The sequence below is a fragment of the Coffea arabica genome, chromosome 10c (assembly GCF_036785885.1).
Source record: "Coffea arabica cultivar ET-39 chromosome 10c, Coffea Arabica ET-39 HiFi, whole genome shotgun sequence".
NCBI lineage: Eukaryota > Viridiplantae > Streptophyta > Magnoliopsida > Gentianales > Rubiaceae > Coffea > Coffea arabica.
In genome coordinates, this window is record NC_092329.1 from 32,389,518 (window position 1) to 32,395,517 (window position 6,000).

General features: G+C 39.6%; 1 long non-coding RNA gene across 1 annotated transcript; it reads right to left on the reverse strand.

Moving 5' to 3' along the window:
* Positions 1 to 2,795: 2,795 nt before the first annotated feature.
* On the reverse strand, positions 2,796 to 4,710 carry LOC113723537 (uncharacterized). The gene is made up of 2 exons (XR_003457053.2): positions 3,596 to 4,710; positions 2,796 to 3,417 (listed from the first exon to the last, which is right to left on the reverse strand). It is a non-coding gene; the product is annotated as an uncharacterized lncRNA (long non-coding RNA).
* Between the last annotated feature and the right edge of the window lie 1,290 nt (positions 4,711 to 6,000).

The following is a 6,000-nucleotide window of genomic DNA, read 5'->3' on the forward strand; positions in this document are numbered from 1 at the left end:
CTAGACTCGATAAGGCTTCGGCTCCCAAGCCTTCAGACCTAAAGGCAAAGGGTCATCACTCCCAAGACCTTCGATCGGTGGCTCGAGTGATCCCTTAGGTAGCGCTATGGGCGCAGCGCACACCAGCCGCCTACCCAAGGCGATCGATCCTAATCCTACAAGGCGGTGTGGGAAACGCCCACGAAAAAATAAAATAAAGTGGGATAACAATAAGTAAACGTGCACGTATGAAGTGTTCCCTATTTTGAGGAAAGGGGTTGAGAACCACACAAGGCTCTAAAGGTGACACACACCCCCCCCAAATGCAATGCAAAGCGCGAAATCATACATAAATAAATCATCCATCCATCCAAACAATCGTAGGTGAATGTGTGAGGAAGTGAGTTGATACGCGAAATGCAAAAATCTTAGAAAAGGGAAAAAATGCAATCCTAAACATCCAATGTGATAAATGAAAAGGTTAAAAGAAGAAAAGAATTGACTAAATCAATTGCTCGGACTCTCAAGTCCCCAGTGGAGTCGCCAACTGTCGCGCCCCATTTTTTGATAAATAAATGAATTGTTTAAAAATGTATTTTTGTGATTGGAAAATGAATCGTGATTTAAAAGAAAAATGGGTCTAAATGGGGTTTTGAGAATGCGACGATTTGACCCAAAATTATAGTTTAAAAAGGGTTTTTAAAACTAAATACGGAGTCGCCACTTGATAATGAGTTAAGGTGTACCAAGTCACCTAAAAAATGTATTTTTAAAGAAAAATAGGAAAAAGTAGTGAGAAACCCTTTTTAAACGACTCCTAATCTACGTAAACCAATGAAAAAGGTTCGGGAGTCACATTTGACAAAGGGGAAGGCAAGGATAAAATCCAAGGCACCCCTTTGACCTAGCCAAGGCTAGTTGCATGATTTAATCAAAGATTTTCTTGTTTTAACCAAAGAATTTATTACATTTGGATGCACTACATGAATGCAAAAAGAAGGAAAAAATGCAAACCTAAATTCTAAAATGTCTCTTGTAAGGTTTTTGGTCCCAACCACATGAATTGTGGCGGCCAATAAAGGAAAGCCTTATAGAGGTCGATTAATGCAAATGATGGCTAAAGTGCAAGTGTGCAAGTGTATAAAAAGGTGAACGTGTGAAATTGTATGAAAAATCCAAGTGTTTGTGTGCAAGTGTATGAAAAGGTGCATGTGTGAAATTGTATGAAAAATCCAAGTGTTTGTGTGCAAATGAAGGGATAAAAGGTGTACGTGTGCAAATGGGAGGAAAAAATGAAAGTGTAATGATAGAGTGGATGCATGAACCTAGGGAATTCATGCATAATGGGTACGGGGAGACCTAAATCGTGACTCCATTTGCCCTTTGATAGAGAGAATACAAGCGTGCTAAGGCTTAGAAAAAGCCACACTCGTCTATATCCCATATTTAAGGGGACTCTCAAGCAAATGAACCCTATAACTAGCATGAAATGCAAAAATCCTTAAATGGAGGGAAAAGGGGTTCGAGGATCATGCCAAATGATAAAACTAAGGAAAATGCGTGATATGTGGTGAACAAGCAAATGATGCACTAACAAGAAAAAAAACCCTAAGGGTCTAGCGTTGGACTAGCCCATTCTATGAATTCCGACTAGCGTTGGACTAGTGGAAACGATAAAAGAAGCCACAACTAGCGTTGGACTAGTGTGGTGACGTACATTCATCCATTCCATTCATCCACACTATGGAAAGCAAGTAGACATATCAAATACTCATAAACACGTAGCACGTAACATTTAGCAGGCTCGACTAGATGCAAGGCCCTAATAAAGCAAGTAACAAGTAACACATAGGCATGCAACCAAGCTAATGAACTTACTACATTCACTAACTAAAACAAAAGGGGAAAGGGAAAATGGACCAAATTGCTTGCCACAGCCCTATCTATTACAAGCCAAGAGGTGTACACATACCCCATTTTAAAGATCAATTTAATAAAAGCAAGAAGGAATGAAATAATGGAACTAAAGAATGGTAATGAAAGCAAATTAGGCATGCGATTCACACTTAGCACATTGGATCACATAGGAGAGACAAAAGGGATAAAAGAAATTATACCTCCCTTGAAATGAAGCTCTAATGGAGTGAAATCAACTTATTTACCCTCCAAAATAATAAAGGAGTCAAGGTACCAATTTATTTGGCAAATAATCACAAAGGATAAAAAATAAACATGAATTTGAACCAATTAAATCATGCCAACGACCCACATTTAAGAAGTCAAAAGAAAAAAGGACTTGATTGCAAAAATTAATAAAGTCTTGGGGTCAAAATTAAAGAAAAATAAAGTTAAGGGACCCAATTGCAATTAAATTAAGGACCGAATTGAAAGTAGTTGAAAATATCCAGGACCACAGTAAAGTTAAAGGAAAATACAGGGACTGATCTGCAAAATAGTTTTCTGGTTTCTTAATGGATCAAACCGTTGGGCCATTTCCTTTATTTGTTTGGGCCAAAGCTTCCCAGCCCAACGGACATCCAAAACAAAAGAGAATGGGCCATTTCATTAAATTGACTCAAAGAAAAATCCAACAAACCTGATGGGCTTTGATTCTTTAGCCCAAGCCAAAACTCCAAAAGAAATAAACTAAATCCATTTTTACAAACCCAATCAAATAGAATTACCCACAAAACTTAAACCATAATACTAAACCTAATAAACATGAACAAATCAACAAAAATATTAAACCACAATTATGGTCTAAATTCCAGAATTAATCTGTCCAGAAAACCATATAAAATATGCAAACAGAGGACTAAGCTCAAAAGAATGAAATTAGTTCAGCTTTTCCAATTTTTGGGGTCACATCAGAACAGGGGGGAACTCGAGGGGTTCATATGCAACAAAACAGGGATCCAATTGAAGGAATTACAATAGCTTTGGGGGGCAAATATGAAGTTCCGAGACTTCTTTGGGGTTAAATTACAAAGAAATGGGAAATGGGGGGACTGAAATCGCAGAACTTGTACAAACAATCGTCTTCTCCAAAACAAGTCCCAGCATCCGGCTGTTTTCATCTTGCTTTGTCTACGCGTGAATACCAGAAAATTCTATTCCGACAACTCTCCAAGGTGCAATTCGCAAGCTCCCTCTTATACAAATTTCAGGCCATTAATTCATATCCATACAAAGGGAAAAGGCAGAACCAGAAACGGAAAACAAAGACAGTGTCGCATGCTAACATATCAGGATCAAAATTCTTCTTTCTACCCTTGAAATCAACTATTATGTTCTGAAAAGCATTGAAATTGCTGTCCATTTGTTTCTTCACATGCACAAACGCAGACCAGTCATTTTCCGGGCATAACATTCAGTCGGGTATTTCATCGAATACCAAACGGGCACACAAAATTGTAGCTAGTTTCTGCTCGAATGAATCTATAACCCGCCCAAAATTTTTATTAGCAACTCAAGACAACACAACCCAATGAATCCAGAGAGCATTCATGCCCGAAATTGTAAATAATCAATGAGAAAAATGCAACAATAACTCTCTGCTTTGAAAGTCTTAAAGACTCAGAAAAAGAAATAAATCGAACATAGAAGGCTGGCTTACCTCATTTCCTGGGTGAAAATCTGCTGGTGGCAGTGAAGGATTGACGGTAAGGTGGTGGGTTCCAGCGCTACGGCAATCAGCAATTCCTCCGCCCCATTTTTCTGCCTGAAATTCCTCCTCCAGATTCCAAATTTCAGCCACAATTCCTTACAACGGTTTCTTACGGCGACAATTCATGGACAGCAGCGGCGGGTTCAAGCGAAGGGGAGGCTCCGGTTCTTGGGCAAGCGGTGGAAGTGTTGGATGGGCAGTCGGTTTTGTAAAGGGGCAGAGAGAACCCCTGCTATTCCGACGGTTGCGATGGCAACAATGGCAGCGGAAGTTGAAAGGTGGCGGCGGGGCGGTAGAAAGTAGTGATGGCAGACAGCAATGGCAGTGAGATGCGGACTAGTGGTGGTTTGAGCAGACAGCGTGAAGGGCTTGCGTTGGAAACGGGAATTATCTTGGGAAATTGGGGGAATTCGAAGAAGGATGGTAGAGAGCGAGTGGTAGCAGCCGGTTGAGATAGGGGGGAATTTTACAGTGGTGGTTGGAGAATTTTCTTTCATCGGATGATTCAAGTTTAAGCCCCCCATTTCTTTTTCCGATTAGTTTTCTGGTTTCTTCCTCCCCAGATTGCAGCCTTGCATTTTTCGCCTTCACGAAGTTCCCCTTTTCTTCCCATGAAGTTCCTTGTCCGCCGCCCCTCTTTTTCTCTGGTTTCTCTTTTCTTTTTTGCTTTTTTTAGCTCTCCTTCTTAGCCGAGAGCTTTCTCGGTTCTTTTTCTTCTCTCCGTTCCCCTCGTTCTTTCTTTGTTTTTTTTCTTCGCCCAAAAGCCTCCGCAGACATCCCCTGTATTTCTATGTCCGCCCAAAAAAATTTAGCCGCCGTAAGCCTCCCCTGCTGTTTTTTCCTATCCTCTGTTTTTGCTCTTTCGACACCACTCTCGGCCTTTTTTCTTCTTACCCTCTCTCAATCTCCTTCTCAGCTAAAACCTAGCCGACCCCTTCTAGATTCATCCTCTCCTCCAGGTGTCCTAGACACCTGGCCTCTTCAGCCAAAAATTTCCCCCAGGACCTCTCGCAACTTTCATTTGCAAGCTGCGGCAAAAATGCAGCTTTTGGCTTCTCTTTTCTTTTTCTTTTTTTTTTTTTTTTTTTTAAAATTAATGATTTAACAAAAATAATAGTAAAATAAACAAACTAAAAATAACAAAATTACCATTTTCGACCTTTTCTTTCATTTTTCCATTTTTCATCATTTTCCATTTTTTCAAAAATAAATTAACAAAAATAAACCGAAATGCCAAAAGATTGAATTTGAACGTATTTTTGTGAACAATTTTCCTTTTTTTCTCTTTTTCATGATTTTCTTTTTCCCCTTTTTTCATTTTTCACTTTTCCTTTTTTTCTTTTTCTCTAAAAATTCTACGCTAAACTTACAAAATAAAAACTACAAAAACAACTAAAAACTAAAAAGGGAATAAAACTAAAATAAAATAAAACCTAAAAGGGCTAGACAAACACATAATGAACTAAAACGCAAATCATCTAAACACAAAGCATTAATTCAAAATTTGGTGTCTACACTACTTAAACTGTGACGGCCCCACCTCCCCCCTAAGGCGAACAAAAGGGTTCGGCGGGCCGCCTGCCCAACTCTCGCCGGGACTCAGTCGTTCACCACAATCCTCAAATATTACAATGTAAATCTCCAATATACATCAAATTCTCCAAAAATTACATATCAAAAGCGAAGCGGAAACAATTCCCAACTATATATAAAATGATTCCAACTCCAAATTATACAAGATATATGCCATCCAGTCACGTGAACAAGTACTACAAGTCCTTCCTTCGCCACGAGCCCTGTGGAGGGGAATAAAATATTTTTGGGGTGAGCTAGAAGCTCAGCGAGTAACCATTAAAATCAGTAATTAAATCGGTTTCACAATAGTTCATTTCAATGATGTCATAAATCAATGACGTCAAGAATCAAATGATAAGTCCAGAAACAATTACAACATTTACAATACATTAAAATGGAGTATCAATAATTCAAGGAACATTTACAATGGAAAGCGATAGTAACATTCATTAAAAGGATATGGGCTCACATGGAGCTATTCGTTTGTTCGTTCGTTCCCCTGACATTTCCCCTTATTCCTCCAATCGTTTGAAAATACATTTTTTTGTAAGAAGAATCCCTCGTTCATCCCTTTGTTCGTTCATCCCCTTTTCCGGACGTTGACCGGACTCCACCCATCCGACCATTGGCCGGACTCCACCCATCCGGACGTAGCCGGACTACAAGGTAATACTCGAGTATACCAAATTCACCCAGGGTCACCCTATCGTCCGACCGAGTCCGCTTCTGGCTCGAGTCGATCGGTAACAAAGGGCAGTGGCCAGTTCAGCCAAACGGCT